A 21003-nucleotide genomic window follows, 5' to 3' on the forward strand; every position below is an offset into this window, starting at 1 on the left:
TCTCTTCCTCCACCTCCAGATGACCAACGTAGGCAACATTGGCTCTGGGACAAACGAGGCTGGCAACACAGGCTCTGGGACGGATAAGGCTGGCAATGCTGGCTCTGGGACAGACGAGACTGGGAACGCTGGCTCTGGGATGGACGAGACTAGGACACTGGCTCTGGGACGGACGAGACTGGGAACGCTGGCTCCGGGATGGTTGAGGCTTTTGGCTCGTTGGCCGTGGCAGGTATGGGCATTGGCTCGTTGGCTGTGGCAGGTGTGAGCGTTGGCTCGTTGGCCGTGGCAGGTGTGAGTGTTGGCTCGTTGACCGTGGCAGGCGTGGGCGTTGGTTCGTTGGCCGTGGCAGGCGTGGGTGTTGATAATTTGAGAGGAAGGTTTCTTGTGGCCCAATGCACCGATATCAATGGCAGATCATTCAACTTGGAGACAAGGGCCGTGGGAGGCTTGGCTGTGTCCTGGCGTGGAGCAGATTCAGAATTGACTGTGAAGTGACATGGAGCAGACTCAGGCGTGGCTGTGACGTGGTGTGGAGCCGACTGTGACGTGACTGTGATAGGGTACGGAGCAGACGGAGGTGTGGCTGTGACATGGCTTGGAGCAAACTCAGACGTGGCTGTGACATGTGTGGGGCAGACTCAGGCGTGGAAGACTCGGAAGCCGGGATTGGGATTGAGAGAGGAGAATCCTCTGAACGAGTGTTTCTAATGTTAAACTCACGTATTCCTCCCAAGTGTAGTCTCCTGTCTCTGGCAAATCCCTCCACCTGTGAGCTAGGAGTCCGGTCCGGTGGATTGATTTCAGGTGGGAATCAGTAAAACCAGTGTGTACTAAAAAGATGTGAGTTTTCGCTGATGGGTAATTTCGCTCAGCTCAACTGAATAAAGTACGCCGCTAGATCCATTTTGGTTCGGTCAGTTGTTCTGTAACATAGGAAGGAGGTCACGGGAGGCTGGATCTAGGTGCAGCAAAACATTCTTTAATAAAATAAACAAAGTACAGGATAACGGGTAAAACACAGGAACAAAAGAAACACCCACGAGGGGAAAACACAGGAAATACATGGGAGGTCAAAACACATAACAACTGACAAGGAATGAGCAAACAACAGGGCACTAAATAGACAAAGACTAATGAGTGAATGGAACACAGGTGAGAACAATGGGGAACAGCTGGAAGTGATCAGGGCAGGGAAATATGGGAAGTGTAGTCCAGGGGAACAGATGGTAGAGGCAAAACACAAGGCAAACAACAGTGAATCGTGACAGGCGCTATACAAATAAAAATTACTTGACTTGACTCATGACATTTTCCAAAAGCAGTAATCTCCACTCCCAGAGTATCTGCCGCTTTAGGGGGGTGTATACTACTCCCAAAAATAGTACAGAGCAGGTGGCGCAGCTGTAAATATCTAAAGAACTGAGATCTGGGAATCCCAAAATGTTGAACCAGATTTTCAAAGGATCTCAACACTCCACTCTCATATAGGTCACAGAGTATAGTAACCCCCCACACAATCCACTCTGACCAGCAGAAAGGGGACTTATTAATACATAATTTTGGGTTCAGCCAAATGCTCGAGGCAAAATGTAAATAAATGTCCGAATTAAACACTCTGGACACTATTGTCCATACCAAGTGTAAATGCGAGATAACGGGGTGTAATTTAACTTCTCCGGTTAGTTTGATAGAAAGGCTTTGCAATGGAGAAATAGGGGCAAGAACTTCCTGTTCAATACAAAACCAGGGAGAGGCTCTCTCAGGTGGAAGCGACCAATGAGCCAAATGTCTGAGACCGAATGCATAATAATAAAACAAAATCATGGGTAGGCCTAGCCCACCTTTATCAATTGGCCTATGCAGCTTACCGAAATGTAATCTGGGACATTTCCCATTGCAAATGAAGGACTTTGCTATGCTATCGAATTGCTTGAAATAAGAGAGGGGGACATCTATAGGGAGTGACTGTAGCAGATAGTTGAATTTTGGAATACAATTCATTTTAATAACATTAATCTTCCCAATCATCGATAAATGTAATGAAGCCCACCTGCCCACATCGCTTGTAAATTTTTTTATTAAAGGGTCAAAATTAACTTATTCACACAAATTTGTTGGGAATAAAATACCCAAATACTTAATGCCCTGCTTAGGCCACTGGAAGGCGCCTGGTTGAAAAGCTTCGGATTTATACCAATTAACTCTGTATCCCGAGAATGTAGAAAAGGAATTAATAATAGTGTGGAGGCAAGGCATAGATCTAGTAGCGTCAGAGAAGAATAATAAAATATAATTTGTGTAAAGCAGAAGTTTATGCGCCACACCTCCCGCCATCACCCCTGGAAAATCATCCTCCTTTCTTATCGTGGCTGCCAATGGTTCCAGGGCAAGACAGAACAATAATGGGGAAAGAGGGCAACCCTGCCGGGTGCACCTATCCAGAGTAAAATAATCTGAAATTAACACATTTGTTTGTACTGCCGCCACCAGGTGTCTATAAAGTAACTTAATTCATCCAATAAAAATATTCCCGAATCCGTATATTTCCAAAATCTTAAAAAGTTAATCCCATTCTACCATATCAAACGCCTTTTCAGCATCAAGTGAGATGGCCGCGACCGGAGTCTGATCATTCACCACTGCCCACATGATATTGATGAAACACCTAATGTTATCAGAAGAGCTGCGGCTCTGAATAAACCCAACCTGATCTGTATGAATAAGAGATGTCATAACTTTCCTTAATCAGTTAGCCAGAATTTTTGACAATATTTTTATATCTAGCTGGATCAGGGAAATTGGACGGTAACTCTTACACTCACTTGGATCTTTGTCCTTTTTAAGAATCAGACTGATCCGGGCTTCTGTCATGGTTGGTGGAAGCTTTCCATTCTTTAATGATTCCATATAAACTTCTAACAAAAGTGGAGAAAGTTCTGTAGCATAAGATCTAAAAATTCAGTGGCAAACCCATCTGGCCCCGGAGCCTTGCCTTTAGACAAGGCCTTAATTACCTTGCCGAGCTCCTCCAAGGTTATCTCAGAATCAAGAGAATTTTTTTTGCTCAGTCATCAGTTTAGGGAGTTCTAATTGTTCCACAAAGTTTCTAATATCTTTATTGGTAGACGGAGATGTGGAACTATAAAGATCAAGATAGAATTCTTTAAAAGTATTATTAATATCAATGGCTGAGGTAAATATTTCACCACCAGCAGATTTATATATCTAGCCAGAAGCTTCCCTACGTTGTCCGCCGACTTAAAGTATGACTGTCTTGCCCTGAATAGCCGAAAATCCACCTTACGTGACAAAATAGTATTATATCTGTATTTCAATTGGGTCAATTCTCTGAGGCTATCAGACGACATTCGGCGCTTCAGCTCTGCCTCGGCACTTTTAATATTCCCTTCTAACTCCACGAGTTCTCGTGCTTTGGATTTTATGATGAATGAGTCATACTGTATGATCCGACCCCTAAGAGCTGCTTTAAGTGCCTCCCAAGCCACGCCCACAGAGGATCCTGAGGACCAGTTGGTCTCCATATAAACACTGATTTCAGCCTTAAACATTTGTTGGAATTCAGGATTTTGCATTAAAGCGCCAACTATATGATTCATTTTTCTCCATATGTGGCAACACCTCTAAACTCACCAGGACGTGATCTGAGACTAATATGTTCCCAATTGAGCAATCAACAACGGATGAATTGAGGGACTTAGATATAAAAAAAATCTATTCTAGAATAAATCTTATGGACTGATGAAAAGAATATATAGTCCCTACCAGATGGGTTCAGAAGTCTCCAAATATCTGCAAGACCAAGATTTTTACACATCCTGTGAAGCATCAGTGTTGCTCTAGGGGGCTTACACACTTTTGCTTCACTATGATCAAGGACTGAGTCCATCAAAACATTAAATCTCCTCCCAATATTATATCACGAGGGGTGCCAGCGGCTTCAAGATCTATAAAAAAAGCTCTGATCATCAATGTAAATATTAGCGTAAATATTAGTCAAAATCAACCTTTGCCCCTGAATTTCTGCTAAAACAATAATGACTCTTGATAATTTATCATTAATCTGTTTGAGACATTTGAATTGTAGATGCTTACTTATCAGTGTGATGACTCCCCTGCTCTTACTTGAGCCAGCACTAAAGAAAACATGTCCACCCCATATCTTCCCAAATTTTTCAGCTTCCTGTGGGGAAAAATGCATTTCTTGAAGAAACACTATATCATACTTCTTATGTTTAAGAAAAGAAATAACCTTCCTTCTTTTATGGGGTGCCCCAACCCATTCACATTCCACGTGGAGAGAAACAATCCACTCATATTAACATTTGACATTTTGACATATTAGAAAAAATAGATTGCGTCTCAAAAATAAAATTATAAAGACTACATTCTCCATTAGTGCAACAAAAAACCCCCGAACTTCACCCGAAAAAAACAAAACAAATAAAAAAAACAGAAAAAAGAAAAATGTGCGCATTAACCCCGCGCACGACAGTGCCAACCGGCGTCCATCCCTCTAAACTCAAACAGTCCATGTACGCCTACGAGTGTCCCGCGACAACTTTGCCATTGGATTGCTCAAGGTGCTTCAATACAAATTTTGTGAGACAGAATTACACAGCAAAAAATAGTCTATAAAACAAACTCTAGCCAATAAACGGAATGAACACAAAAAATGTGTAGATTCATCCTAGCGGAACCAGCACATGAAAAAAAAAGAAGGGGCTGTTCAGATCTTCGGGCAGTCAAATGAATGTTCAGTAAGCTGGCCCATTCGGCCAATACATGCGTACAACAAAAAACCCAATCACTCCAATGTCTGGCAAGAGATATTCCACAAAACAAACTCCAGGCCACAGGAGTCATAAGCACCAAAAACATGCAGATTTATCCACAAGCTGTCCCAAAATGATATTACACAAAATAAACTCCAGCTGCTAGGCAGAACCAGCACAAAAAGAGACGAAAAAGGTGCCTGGCTTCCTTGGACAGTCAAGTGAATGTTCAGTGAGTCATATATATCAAATGGGCGCTATGTGCCAGCGATACACCCAGCCGGCTATCCCAGGCCTATCTGCTTGTATTGCGTGCCACTACCTGGGATGAAACCGGTTCCACCCAGAGGTTGTAGAACCTTGCAAAGGTGTTGGGTGTTGCCCAGCCTGCTGCTCTGCAAATGTCTGTTAGAGAGGCACCCCTGGCCAGGTCCCAGGAGGCCGCTACACCCCTGGTAGACTGGGCTCATAGCCCTACTGGGGGCAACATGTCCTGGGCATGATATGCCATAGTTATGGCGTCAATGAGCCAGTGGGTGATCCTCTGCTTGGAGACAGCACTTCCTTTCCGCTGTGCACCAAAGCAGACAAAGAGCTGCTCAGAGATCCTAAAGCTCTGTGTGCAATCCAAATAGATGTGTAAAGCGTGCACCGGACACAGCAACGACAGGGCTGGGTCTGCCTCCTCCTGGGGCAGCGCTTGAAGGTTCACCACCTGGTCCCTAAAAGGGGTCGTGGGAACCTTGGGCACATAGCCCTGTCGGGGTCTCAGGATCATGTGAGAGTAGCCCGGACCAAACTCCAGGCACATTTCGCTGACAGAGAACGCTTGCAGGTCTCCTACCCTCTTGATGGAAGTGAGTGCAGTCAGGAGGGCAGTCTTCAAGGAGAGTGCCTTAAGCTTGGCTGACTGCAAAGGCTCAAAGGGGGCTCTCTGTAGACCCTGAAGAACTACAGAGAGGTCCGATGAGGGAATGAGGCACGGTCTGGGGGGATTCAGCCTCCTGGCACCTCTTAGGAACCTGATGATCAGGTCGTGCTTCCCTAAGGACTTACCGTCGACTGCGTCGTGGTGTGCTGCTATGGCGGCAACGTACACCTTCAAGGTGGAAGGGGACAGCCTCCCTTCCAATCTCTCCTGCAGGAAGGAAAGCACTGATCCGACTGCACATCTCTGGGGTCTTCCCGTCGGGAAGAACACCACTTAGCGAATAGACGCCACTTAAAGGCATACAGGCGCCTCGTAGAGGGGGCCCTGGCCTGAGTGATCGTGTCTACCACTGCAGGTCCCGTCCAGGGGCCAGACATGGAGATTCCAGAGGTCTGGTCACGGGTGCCAGAGGGTGCCCCGTTCCTGAGAAAGAAGGTCCTTCCTCAGGGGAATCAATGTGGAAGTAAACTATAGCAAGTGTAACAGATGAACAGTATGAGTGGGCTATTGTCATTTGGCTGTACTACTGAAATAAGTTGTGCATATATTTAGACTCAAAAATTGCCTGAGCAAATATATATGTGTAGCTTACTGTATGTGTTATGTGTAGCTCAGTAGGTGTTTGACAACTAGTTGCATCTCATGTGTCAGGCCCTCATCAGTCTCTGCTCCCTTTCTTCCCCGCTTCAACTCTCCTGATTACTAATTACGCTCACCTGATCTCCGTTAAGCATGTCATCACGAACACTATAAATACTCACCTCAGGCTCTCATTCTTTGTCTAGTCTTGTTTGGACTTCTCATGTTCTCAACATTCCTTCGTGTGATAGTTTTCTAGAAGATACAGTATCTCCAGTATTTGTGTTGTCTTTGTCATTTGATTTTTGTTTCCAGGTCGGTTTTTCCGTGTATACCCGAGTTTTCTTTGTTTTTATTAATAAATCTGCATTTGGGTTTTCCATTTCTGTTGTTCTCTTCCTCTGAGTGTAACATCATGAAATGTTACTTTTGTAAGTAATGAATCCTGTTCTATATTTGTTGCATCATCTCTAGGAAAAAAAAATTCATTTTCATGAAAATGTTTTGAAAATTTCACACTATCTGGGCATTTTGTAGATCCATTTGTGATAGAAGTATGTGCAGGGTCACTAAAGACAGAGTATGTAATAATGTTTGGCGAAACACCCATGCATTTAAACATTAATTGAATTAATTACAATGAATCACATTTAATCAATATTTACGGAGAAAGGCTATCAAATAATAAGTATATAATAATCATAAATATAACATAAAAGAATATTGTTTTATTTCCATATCACTGAAAATAATATTATTGACCTACTTCCGTCAGCGGTATTTTTAATTGTTGGTCTATGTACACATATACAGATTAGTATCGGTCGGCTGATATTAGCCTTCCATCGATATATCGGTATCGGCGCATATTTTACCGATATGCACAGATATGAAAACTTTTTTTCAGAACACATAATGCAGAAAACAATGCTTTAGAATTGGTGTCATTGCGTAGTTTGTCCAGCAGAGCGCACTCCAACTCCACTGTTTACAAAGCTGAGCTGACGGTGGCTCTGCAGACAGGGCGGAGTTGAGCGGTCTCTTCTCAGTAAGCTGCTAACTAGTTTGTGAAATACATACTGGAAAGTTATTAAACAATGACCCCATCATTTTCCCTTTTCAATATAACTAATATAATGTTAACTCTGTCCCTGACAACCATGTCACTCATGTCTGTTTGCTGTTAGCCAGCTATAGTTTATCAGTGCAGTAAGTAATGTAGCAGATTGAAAGGTAAACATCAGAGCATCTTTTTGCAGCTCAGTAGACAACGGTGCGGTGGTGGATTGTGTCTGTTGAGTGTTGATTTCATGCTACGCTGTTACCTAGTTGGTGAGATGCAATGCTGGTCCATCTTTTGCTCTCTGTGACAACGAGCTTATAGCTAAGTAGCTAACCACGTAGCTACTTTCATTGCTTTTCAGCTGAGTGGAAGCTAATGTGTAAACATGTATTCACCAAACTGTTTTGTTCAGGATTCACAGTTTGGTACCCCCTTCAACCGAACAATTCCAGTCATTGCATTTATACAATTTAATATTTAGAAGTCTGGTTTTCCACGGTTGATAGTTTCCCCTGAACTTGTATAGCAGAATACTGTGTAACACCACTGCTGCTGGTTTTTTCTTGTCTCGGCAGGTGTAAATGCTTCATGTTTTACAACCTGCCAATAATTGACTGGCAGTATTAAAATAGTCAGCATGTGACTGATATTAAACAGTACTGATTTTTATTTAGCTATTTATTGTATTTGTATTTATTCTTTATTTTAATGGTCAGCATTTGACTGATACTAAACAGTACTGATGTTTATTTAGCTATTTATTTATTTGAATTTATTCTTTATTTTAATGGTCAGCAACTGACTGATACTAAACATACAGTACTGATGTTTTTTAAGCTATTTATTGTATTTTTATTTATTTATTTTCTCAGTGTTCATTTCTAGAATTTGTTGACAATGTATAATAATAATGTCAAATATTTTTTGATAAAAATATTTGTTTAAGAAAGCAGCCTTCTGAGTACCTTTGCATAGTCATATCGGTGCAAAATCTGTGAACAATCCACATTAGAAAAGTTCTGTTTTCATTCCAGCTCAAAAATGAACTATATCGGCCACAATATCGGTAATCTGTGAATTTTCCCCATCTAAAAACAGTATCGTATCGGTCTAAAAAAAAAAATACCATATCGGTCGGGCTCTAATACAGATGCTTTTGGAGCATCTCACTTTGGTTGTGTTGTATCTCACAAGTATTTCAGCATCTCTAGTCATAAAAGCTGTGTTTCTAGATCGCTGGATCAAGTTAAGTGTAATTTGAAAAACGCATTTTGAGAATCTCTGGTGCAGCCTGCTCTTGTTGGTTTGATGAGGTGCATACCCTACAGCTGGAGATGCTCAGAAAGCCCCCTACTGGCACAAATTTACAAATACATCAAGGTGGTACATCAGACTTGAATTGCTATGATGATAGGAACATGCTTTATTACAGAATTTATGGGTTGGGGGCAGAATTAATTACATTAATTTTTTATGAATTATTTTTCATATAATTAATCGCACTAAATTTATGAATTAAATTGACAGCCCTATATTATATTATACAGTATTATATTATTGTTTTATTGTATTGTATTTTATTATATTGTTGTTATTATTATTATAATCATGTTGTTTACTTCAGGCAGTTTTACCTGCAAAGTGGCTCTTATGAGGGGGCTGAGTAGTGGTCCAGATAATTCCCTTCCTCTGAGTGACTGCAGATTCTCACTCAAAGCAGCACTTTAGATCCCTCCAGCTCTCCTCCATCAAGCAAGTTAATCCACAGAGTTCAAAGCACGTTTCTTGCAGCCCTTTAAAAATATGATTTGTGTGCATTGACAATGTATTACTTTAAATGAATGCCTAAGACAGATATCATGACAGAAATTATGAGTCTTAATGATTAAAATAACACAGAGATCTTTTAGCAGTCCTGTATCATTCTGCTGTCGTAGAAAAGTTGTAGAAATCTAATCCAGCTCTTGACCCACAGCTAACAAAAGTGTGTGAATGGAAAACATGTGTGTGGAATTTTAAATGTATACCTCTGTGAAAAAAGCCCTCTAGGTTAAAATTGGAGCTGCAGTGGTCTGATTTCACTGATCTATAAAATAGGATATGGGAGAGCAGCAAACTGTAGCAAAGAGGTTGATTAGACATTATTTTGAGTTTTAGTCCATGGGCACAGTTGGGGCACAGGTTCAGATGAGAGAAACTGTCCGTTTCACTGATATAGAGAATTTTGTAGACTGAGGATACAGAACCTCCCATATGATGAGCAGTGGACAGAATTTGGTATTAGCTCTCAGCCTTAATCATGTCCATAAAAATATATGTGCCTGTAAGATAAGTATTGTCTTTGCTTTAGAAAGACTCTAGAGTGGCTTTTAAAAAGGGCTAGATATCAAACTTTTAAGTGATGAATGAACTTTTTTATTATTATTATTTTTATTTTAGATTTGATACATCACTGGAACATGTCTTCTGCTGGCTTTTACAGCCAGGAAGTTTATTCAACCACATAGAGATCTTATAGCAGTAGTGTTTCTGTGTTTGTGAAGTCAGTTTTATGATCATCTTCCTTTATTGTAAAACTTCAACTTGTAGTTTTAAATTGAAAATATTTCAAAAAGAACAAAATATGATACTGAATTATGTCTTATTGAGCAATTACTGAACACCAATGACACATGATCAATTCTTTCAGAAAATTAAGGTTACTGTATCTTTTGCTGTGCTTGTTAAGATGTTTATAGTTAATCCAGATATCAGGTAGGCTAATGTCTTTAATATTTTCCCAGTTGGGTTCAGGACCTGTTGTTTTTAGGTTATGAACTATCATAGATTGTCACCATAAAAGAGCATGCATAATAATAAACCAATTATTTACCAGTTTGGGGTACAATGGAAAATTTGTGCAGAAGAAACAACTTTATTGATTTAAAGCTAACAGTGTCTGAGTGGAGCTGAATCTGAAAACTAAAACATCTACGTTGTGTGTACTCTATGGCAGCATCTGTTTTCTATCCATTATGGAGCTGTATTGGCACCACTGGGCATGACAGCTTCCAAAGCTGTGCTCTCTACTATGTGGGCAGAGAGGTAACATTGCCCTGAAACAGTGAGCCAGGGACTGATCACTGGGCAGTCATGTGAGTGAATGCCATCTGCTATTAATGGACCATACACATACAAAATTACCTAGGTTTATTCTAGAATTCTAGATTTAATTAAAAAGAGAGGGTGATTCTAGGCAATGCCTTGAGCTTTCTAATGTATCATTTCACCCAATTGTGATGTCACAATTTTTTTTCTGTTATCCCTTTTCATCATCAGCACTTTAAAGTGAATCTGTATGAAAGCTTTACTTTTTAAGTTTTATACATTTTACAAATGTACACATTAAAATGATTTTATCTTACATTTTAATATAATTATTTAAAGGAATAATTCACCCAAAAATAAAAATTCTCTCATCATTTACTCTGAATGAAACTTTTTTACTATCAATCTCCACTTTCATTTTCACAGTCTTTTTCTTTTGTTTTTGGTGATTTACATTCTTCATGCATATCGCCACCTACTGGTCGGGGCTGGTCAAAGGTGGAGATTTATAGTAGAAAATTACTTAAATATTGAACTGTTTCTCACCCACACCTATCGTATCACTTATGAAGATAGTTGTATGGATTAATTTTATGTTGCCTTTATGTGAATTTTGGAGCTTCAGAATGTTGATACCCATTCACTTGCATTGTATGGACCAGCTGTGATATTCTTCACAAATAAAAAATGTGTTTGTGTTCTGCAGAAGTAAGAAAGTCATACATATCTGGGACGGCATGAGGGTGAGAAAATGTTGTGATCCATAGGTTATTCATTAAGACTTCTCCAATGCTTTGGCCACATTATCTTGCAACATATCATTGTACACTCATTAGACCGCCTAAAATGCATTCAAGATAATTCAGCTTTTATCAATCTTTGTATCAGTAGGTAAGATGGGAAAACTCTGTATTTCTTGGTTTTTATGCATCAATGAGTGATAATATACAGCTCTGTTATATTTCCAGCTAGTGCAGATGAAGGATACAGAGCCTTATAGTTGTGTCTATAGTTGACATTCTGTATGGACTAGGGCTCACCATTTTCGACTTCTCCAATAAACCGATAAAACATAAGGTCAGATATATCACTGTTACTGGTCACATTTGAGTCACACTTGATCGATCGGATTGTTGCGATGGTGAAATTGCAGAAATAGCTTCCTCTATTTCTGGTTGTGTGCTGATAAATAAAGGTGTTGGTCTATTAAAGCAATAACCCCCTTCACACTGTCAGCAACTTTGTCACTGTATGTCACTGTCATGTATATGGTGTCTGTGGCAGTGTGGGCGTGGTCAAGCATTCGTCCAGAGAGAGAGAAAGCGGTAAGGGTTCACACCTGAGTGCTATAATATCTAACACCTGTTTCTGATTACAGTTAGCATGGGAGAGAGCGATAAAAGAGGTGCAATGCAGCCCAATGAGCCTACCGCAGGAAGCAGACGCCACCCGTCTCGTGGCCGCCCAGAACCCTTGAAAGGCTTCAAAGCACCCTTGAGATGGGTGACCCAGGGACGACGAATCCCGCTGCTCTGGAGCTAGTAAGCAGACCTCTCCATTTTTTGTTAATTTTTGCATTTAATTGCGCTGCATGCCCATGTGGCTGCAGTACTCAAGAGTTCGGCGGTCTCCCACCCCTGAGCGCCCAGCTGTGGCACAAATCCGCCCCCGATGTGACAGCCTCCATGGGTCATGAGTACAGGCCTCTTCCTCCCCCATCCCAGGCTGTTCCGGGGTGGTCACAAGGAGCCAGGTAAGTGCTTCGATGTCCTTAGACTCAGCACGGCCACGACATGGTGTGGCACCTCGAGCTTCGCCCCGCCGCGAGGTCCCACCTGCCGGTACGTCCGACGACGTTGTCCCTTTGGTCCCCCTTGCTCGGACCGTCCGACTCGGCTACGCAATTCAGTTCACCGGGCGTCCGCCCAGGTTCAGTGGTGTCCACTTCACCTTGGTGAAGGATGAAAACGCTGCTACCTTGCGCAGAGATCGCTACCCTCCTACGGAAGGGCACGATAGAACCTGTCCCTCCAGCCGAGATGAAGAAGGGGTTTTACAGCCCCTACTTCATCATACCGAAAAAAGGTGGTGGGTTGCGGCCAATCTTGGACCTGTGAGTACTGTACTGGGCTTTACACAGACTCCCGTTCAAATGCGGATGCAAAAACGCATTCTGGTGAGCGTCCGGCATCAAGATTGGTTCGCGGCGGTAGACCTGAAGGAAACGTACTTCCACGTCTCAATCCTTCCTTGACACAGATCCTTCCTGCGGTTTGCATTCGAGGGTCAGGCATATCAGTACAAAGTCCTCCCTTTTGGCCTGTCCCTGTCTCCTCGCGTCTTTATGAAGGTCACAGAGGCTGCCCTTGCCCCGTTAAGGGAGGTGGGCATTCGCATTCTCAACTATCTCGAGGACTGGCTAATCCTAGTTCACTCTCGAGACATGTTGTGCGTACACAGGGACCTGGTGCTCTCACACCTCAGCCGAATAGGGCTTCGGGACAACTGGGAAAAGAGCAAGCTCCTCCGGGTTCAGAGCATCACTTTTCTCGGTTTGGAGTTGGACTCAGTCTCCTTGACGGCACGCCTTACGATCGAGCGTGCCTAGTCAGAGCTGGCCTGTTTGAAGGCGATCAAACAGAAAACAGTGGTTCCACTGAAACTTTTTCAGAGGCTCCTGGGGCATATGGCATCCTCGACGGTGGCCAACCCGCTCGGGTTGATGCATATGAAGCCGCTTCAGCACTGGCTCCAGACTCGAGTCCCAAGATGGGCATGGTGCCACGGGACACATCGCGTGGTCAACATGCCGGTCTGTCACCGTCTTTTCAGCCCTTGGACCGACCTCTCATTTCTACGGGCAGGTGTTCCTCTAGAACTGGTCTCCAGGCACGTCGTGGTCATGATAGACGCCTCCGAAACGGGCTGGGGTGCCGTTTGCAATGGGCACGCAGCCGCCGGCCTCTGGACGAGCCCGCGACTGCATTGGCACATCAACTGCCTCGAGATGTTTGCAATTCTGCTCGCCCTGCGGAGGTTTCGGCCATTGATCCAGGGCAAGCACGTGTTAGTTCGGACAGACAACACGGCAATGGTAGCATATGTCATCCGCCAAGGCAGTCTGCACTCTCGCTGTATGTCACAGACGTGGTTCTCGGACCTCACGCTCCTCGCAACAGCCCCCCCCCCGGCAAATTCCCCTGAGGAAGGACCTTCTTTCTCAGGGATGGGGCACCCTCTGGCACCCGCGACCAGACCTCTGGAATCTCCATGTCTGGCCCCTGGACGGGACCTGCAGTGGTAGACACGATCACTCAGGCTAGGGCCCCCTCTATGAGGTGCCTGTATGGTTTTAAGTGGCATCTGTTCGCTAAGTGGTGTTCTTCCTGACGGGAAGACCCCCAGAGATGCGCAGTCGGATCAGTGCTTTCCTTCCTGCAGGAGAGGTTGGAAGGGAGGCTGTCCCCTTCCACCTCGAAGGTGTACATTGCCGCCATAGCAGCACACCACGACGCAGTCGATGGTAAGTCCTTAGGGAAGCACGACCTGATCATCAGGTTCCTAAGAGGTGCCAGGAGGCTGAATCCCCCCAGACCGTGCCTTGTTCCCTCATTGGACCTCTCTGTAGTCCTTCAGGGTCTACAGAGAGCCCCCTTTGAGCCTTTGCAGTCAGCCAAGCTTAAGACACTCTCCTTGAAGACTGCCCTCCTGAATGCGCTCACTTCAATCAAGAGGGTAGGAGAACTGCAAGCGTTCTCTGTCAGCAAAACATGCCTGGAGTTCGGTCTGGGCTACCCTCACGTGATCCTGAGACCCCGACAGGGCTATGTGCCCAAGGTTCCCATGACCCCTTTTAGGGACCAGGTGGTGAACCTGCAAGTGCTGCCCCAGGAGGAGGCAGACCCAGCCCTGTTGTTGCTGTGTCCGGTGCACGCTTTACACATCTATTTGGATCGCACACAGAGCTTTAGGATCTCTGAGCAGCTCTTTGTCTGCTTTGGTGCACAGCGGAAAGGAAGTGCTGTCTCCAAGCAGAGGATCACCCACTGGCTCATTGACACCATAACTATGGCATATCATGCCCAGGACATGTCGCCCCCAGTAGGGCTACGAGCCCAGTCTACCAGGGGTTAGCGGCCTCCTGGGACCTGGCCAGGGGTGCCTCTCTATTAGACATTTGCAGAGCAGCAGGCTGGGCAACACCCAACACCTTTGCAAGGTTCTACAACCTCTGGGTGGAACCAGTTTCATCCCAGGTAGTGGCACGCAATACAAGCGGATAAGCCTGGGATAGCTGGCCGGGTGTATCACTTGCACATAGCGCCTTCCACCTCCTTTTGAGCTGAAGACGTGTGCCATTAATTTCCAGTAGTGTTCACAAGTTTTGTTCCCTTGTTGACTTCCTCCGAGCCCTGTGGTAGTTGAGTTTTCGGAGAGACTCGCTGCTGGCCCAGTACACATGCTAACTAAGAGTCCTGTTCTGGGATCTTCCCCTTGGGAGGGACACCCCCCGATTTGACCTGGCGGCCCAGTTGGATAATCCCCCTTCTTTTTTAGGGAGTGGGAAAAAAAGAAAGGGAAAAGAGGCCACGACTAGGTTAAGCCTGTCTCTATCTTTTGGGTAGTCAACTTGTCCCCAAAAAGGGCTGTTCGACACTCATAACTATGTTGGGGAAGGTTACGTGCCGACCTGGTGTGCTGGTTATGAGGCACACAGAAGTCTGCCCACCACACACCGCCAGTTCACGTAACATAGTTCAGCCAATTGTGGTGTTTCGTTTAGGGACCCCTAGTGTCATTACATTGACACAACGTCGAGTGAGTGACAGACAGGGAACGTCATGGTTACTTATGTAACCTCCATTCCCTGATGGAGGTAACGAGACGTGGTGTCCCTCCTGCCACAATGCTGAACTACCCGCTGAAATGGCCGGACATTATATCGGCTCCTCAGCATAAAACCTGAATGAATGGTTGCATACCAGCTCCTTATGTCCGGGGGAGTGGCATGCAAATACCACTCGCCAATTTTCATTGGCCTTTTATCAAAGACCAGAGGTGTCTCGGGCTCCCAAGAGTGACCCCTAGTGTCACTACATCGACACAACGTCTCGTTCCCTCCATCAGGGAACGGAGGTTACACAAGTAACCATGACGTTTGCTATACTTCTGAGGTTTCTGGTAACAACCAAACAAATGCTGCAGAGATGAATGGGAATGCTAACAAATAGTTTTCTCCAGGCATTGTAGACCTCCTTGGTCAAAAGGGAGTATGAAATAAAAAACTATTGCCCTCTAAAATTAAGCGAGGTATGATAAGCTTCCCAACACTTCACGATATTCTTATCTGCCTTCAAGCTTTAAAGCAATAAATAGATTTGAACAGTTTCATATTACATTAATAGAGCCATTACAGCTCACTGCAGAGCACTGCTTATTATCTTGTCAGTGTAACACTGATGGGAAGCTGTATTCTCATCAATAGAGTGGTCACCATAGGAGCCAGCCTTAAAATCAACACACTTACCCAGCATGCCATTTCTGTCCTCATTAAAAGACATATTACAGGAGGAGGTCTCATTATCACACCTTTGACTGTGCAACTGGGCTGATCTCTGAATTGTGGGCTAGCAGCCTGAGGAACCCCCTGTGGCATTTCCAGCATTTACACATTACTCATAACGTCATCAGTGGAAAGACACCTGTATGAGGTCTAGTGAAATGACAGAGAAAAACATTCTCTGTCAAAATCACTGACCTCCATAAATAATGAATAGATAACTCCAAGATTAGAAAGGTGTTTACCTCCCATGGGAAACTGAAGTATCTTCTGCTTTGCTCTGTAGTGGTGAGTATATGTGTGTCAGCATTATTGATGTACATGTAGGTCAAGGAACCTTTAAATTAACTATTCTATTTTAGTCAAATAAATCCAGTGTACAAATGTACTATTTCAAGATGAAAGAGTCAGTTAAACACTATTACAGAAGTTTATTTTTCAATCAAGGCAGTAAATTCTCACTATTAACAGTGATGCACATTGTTTTTTTTTTTTTTTTTTTGGAATTTGTTATGAATAGTTTCATATTTGAGACTTTAAATACAGTACATCTGGATCTAATTACATTCTTGAATTCTGGAATTGAATTTAAATTCAGTCTCTAAAAATATATTAATAATGGAGACAAACAATCCTCCCATGTCCCTCTTTTTCAAACGCCTGACATTACATCAAAAATTAAGAAATGCCATTTCAAGGATTGCCCTTGTATTGAATGTCTTCATATTGACCTTCTTCAATGAAGCACACTCATCTCTAGGGCTTCTGTCTGCCCTTCTTCATAATCTGGAACATTTAAGAAAAAAGCTTTACTGATTCTGAGCCTCTTTACTCCTTATGCTCATCAGTGCACTGAAGTGCAGAATTAAATTACCACAATTATCATGTGATATTTGACTGCTTATGTTATTTTTGTGAAACACAGTGCTTCATTGATGAAAGCTGATTGCTGCACTTAAACCAGACAGACCCTTCTTTCAGAGGGCCAGGAAGGTGGGAGTGAATTATCCAGGAAAGCAGGAGAAACATAGCACTCTTCTGTCCACCTATACACACACCAGACTCGAAGACTATCAAAGAGAACTGGTCTGCTTTTCGAAATTGCTTTTGAAAAAACTCCTATCCTCTGGTATCATTGATGTTAAGGTTAGGGCTTTGTTTAAATCTATAACGCTAAGTAGTTATGCTTTCCTAAGCAAGGACCAGTAATTAGGGCAAAGTCTTTTAGCAAGTCAGTTCACTCGGCTGACATCTTTAGAGCACTCTCAAACTATTTTGCTATGTAAACAAAAGACATAAATACAACTCCTATCTACTTGAATGGGGAAAGACCAAAATCTTTAAAATGGTAGGCAAGATTATGATTGAAGAACGTATTTTAAATTGGCAGTAAAATCTGACAACAAAGGTATCATAAATTGTGCTTCTTTACCTCAGATTATGCAAAAAAATAAAAAATAAAAAATATTCCCAGCTTGTCTCGCTAATGCACAAGGGCATTCTCAAGTTGATGGACAGGCGATGTCTGTATCTAAAAGGTGATTGGCTCTTTTACCTGTAAGGCGGCACTTCCTTTCTACATCCGTTTACCATTTGGCATTCCAATTTCTCCCATTCATTTGAATAGAAGTGACCCATCTCTGCTAAATAGTCTGTGATTAGGGGCTGTTTTTAAACAATGAAACAGACTAAAATCAGCATATTCTTTTCTTTGAAAGCGTTTAAGCTACTTGATCTTAGAAAGTAATTTTTTCTTTTTTTTTAAATGTTGCAATATTTAAGATTTGAATTAATGGAAAAATCTTATTTTAAATCTCCACTTCAGTCTCACACTCCACATAGGATCTACAAAGATAGTATAGCATAGCATGAGACACAAGCTATTATTAACCAAAGGCCATGCAGAAAGTAGAACCATGTTTTTATATTATATATTTAAATTATACTATAACCAGACATGTATTGAGCAGCATTCAATATTTGTCTCCTTTCAGATTTTTTTCCTGCTGTAAATGATGGGTTTGTGTGAGGCAGAGCTGTGCAGCTCCGCTTTGTCAAGGCCCTGGAAATGTTCTGTGCCAGGCTGCTGAATAATACATGTTTAAATGCCTCATGCAGAAGGACAACCCTGGGTGTCCCTTCATCACAAGCCTCCTATAACCACATAATTACAAAGTCCCTATCACAGCAGCTTGGTCCAGCATAATGAAATGCAGTGTGGCACTTAAGTTTGTTTGAGCGATTCACTTTCCTGGGGAAAATATGACGTGGTTTGCCACTGTCTCTGTATATAAAGAGGGAGAACACAATAGGAGAGTAGTTAGATTTTTCTTACTGGGTCCAGTCTGCAGAAAAGACCAGCATAGACCAGTATGAATTTCCATGCTGGTCCAAACTGATCTACAATCACAATTCTGAAAATGTTGGGACAGTATAAAAATGCTAATATAAACATAAATTAGTGTTTTGTAAATTTGATTTACCCTGTGTTGTATTGACTACAACAACACATTATTTGGTGTTTACCTGGTGATTTTTTTTTTTTTTTTTTTTTTTTGAATACTCATTTCAAATCAGATGATTGCAACACACTCCAAAAAAAGTTGAAACGGGGGAATTTAGGACAAATAACTGACAAGTTGAAATAACAAGGTGATGTGAAATCAGGAGATGTAAAACAGTTGACCCTCCAAAAAAAGCCTAGCCCTTCAAGAACAAGGATTGGTCGAGGCTTGGTATTTTGCCAACAGATGCATCTGCAAATAATCTAGTGCTTTGAGAATAATGTTCCCCAAGACAAATTGGAATGATTTTGGGCATTTCACCCTCTACAGTGCACAATATAGTTAAAATACTCAAAGAATCCAGTCAAATCTCATTGTGCAAAGTGCAAGGCTGAAAACCACTTCTGAATGTATGTGATCTCTGAACCCTCAGATGTCACTGTCTAAAAAACATTCATGCGTCTGTAATGGATTTCATGACATGGGCTCGGGAACACTTTGATAAACCTTTTTCAGTCAACACCATTCACCATTGCATATGCAGATGCAAGTTAAGGCTTAACTATGCAAAGCAGAAGCCATACATCAACACTTTTCAGAAGCACTGCCGACTTCTCTGAGCTAGAACAGTTGAATCGCAGAGCAGGGGAATCGTGCTTTGAGGTCTGACAAGTTCACATTTCCAATCGTTTTTGGAAAAAACAGCCGTCATGTTTTCCGGGCCAAAGAGGAAAAGGACCATCCAAGCTGTTATCTGCATCAGGTCCAAAAGCCAGTGTCTGTCATGGCATAACTTGCACATCTGTGAGGGCACCATTAATTCAGAAAGATATTCACTAATTTGGGAGCAACATATACCGCCATCCAGACACCGTCTTTTCCAGGGACGTCTCTGCATTTTCCAGCAGGACAACACCAAACAACATACTGCCTGGAATTTCAAATACATGGCTGATCTGTCTCTGATTGAGAATATGTGGTGGGGTGTGTCAACGTGGATGCCATGCGAGGTTCGGATGTGTGAACGGCGAGCTCTGCGCACTTTGCTAGTATTAACACTATTAATGTCATACACCGGTGAGATTCGATACACTCTGTTCCATAACTGTTCTAGGAGGACAATATGTCAAAGAATTCAAAATCCTCAGGCTCTGGAGACATTAAAAGACACTTACGTGCTCAAGCTGACACCCCCGAGCAGCAGGCCCCAAGCCAGGGAGTCGATTTGGTTGGGGAAGTGCAGAAAATTTGTTGAGAAATGTTGAACATGTCGGCAATGCTGAAGAAGGTCATTGCTGACTCGGAGGATCTTGCTGTAATATGTCGATCGATCACTGCCATGGAGATGAATTTCACTGAGATGGTTACAAGAGTGGGAGATGTCGAGAAACGGATTGATTATCTGGAATCATCGGAGAGGGAATTATCTGCTAATCCGCTAGCGACTAAGGTGGATTTGGAGAATGTCTGGGAAAAGCTGGAGGACTTGGAGAACCGTAGCTGGCGGAATAGCATCCGTATTGTTGGAATTCCTGAGGCCGAAGCGGGTCAGGATATGGTGAAATCCCTGGACAGGCTCTTTCCGAGTCTGCTCAACATAGGCCATAAGCTGGAAATCGAGCAAGCTCACAGGGTTCTATATATATATATATATATATATGTAAAACAACAAACAATTAAATTCACAAGGTAAAACATCAAATAATGTGTTGTTGTAGCTTTCAATATTGCACAGGGTGAATCGAATTTACAAACCACTCCTTTTAGTTTTTATTAGCATTTTCCATACTGTCCCAACTTTTTTTCTGAATTGGGGTTATAGCTTGTGGACCAGCATGGACATGTTTTTCTCCAGTAAATAAATGCTGAGTAAGCTGCATTGCAAAAATAGATCACTGCGAAGGGATCACTTCATTTTATTTTTTTTAAATAAGACCAACAACACATTAGTCCCACTACCCAAACATGCCTTTACACTGAGTAGATATTGAAACGGTAATATACTGTATGTACTAATGTTCAGTTCACGTAAATTGCATTGCATTAGTTTGGATTTACTGTGATGTTTTTTGGTTGTCTACTACACACTCAAATTAGTTAACATATACTCAAAATATATTGCTTAAAGTAAATGTTAGTCTAAAGTACCCTTTTAATTCAAGTTATTCTGACTTTTGCAACAAACCTGTTCTCTCAGCTTTATGAAGGTGTTATACACGGTAACCAACCAGTTTCACGGTTCAGTGAGGTCAAATAAGTGCTTGTTATGGTGTGACACTCCAAGAGCGTGCCATGGAATAAGGTAGAGAAATAAAGGCAAGGATGCCACTGGCTGAAAATGGTACAAGTCACACACAGAACAAGCTGCTTGCATTCTTATCAGACAGCTGTATCTGCACCTCAGCTTTATCTTCTGCTCCTTGATAATAGATTCTATCACACTGAACAATTCCTTGTCAGTGCAGCGTGCATGTACAGAACCA

This window comes from Myxocyprinus asiaticus, chromosome 11 (genome assembly GCF_019703515.2).
Source record: "Myxocyprinus asiaticus isolate MX2 ecotype Aquarium Trade chromosome 11, UBuf_Myxa_2, whole genome shotgun sequence".
Lineage (NCBI taxonomy): Eukaryota > Metazoa > Chordata > Actinopteri > Cypriniformes > Catostomidae > Myxocyprinus > Myxocyprinus asiaticus.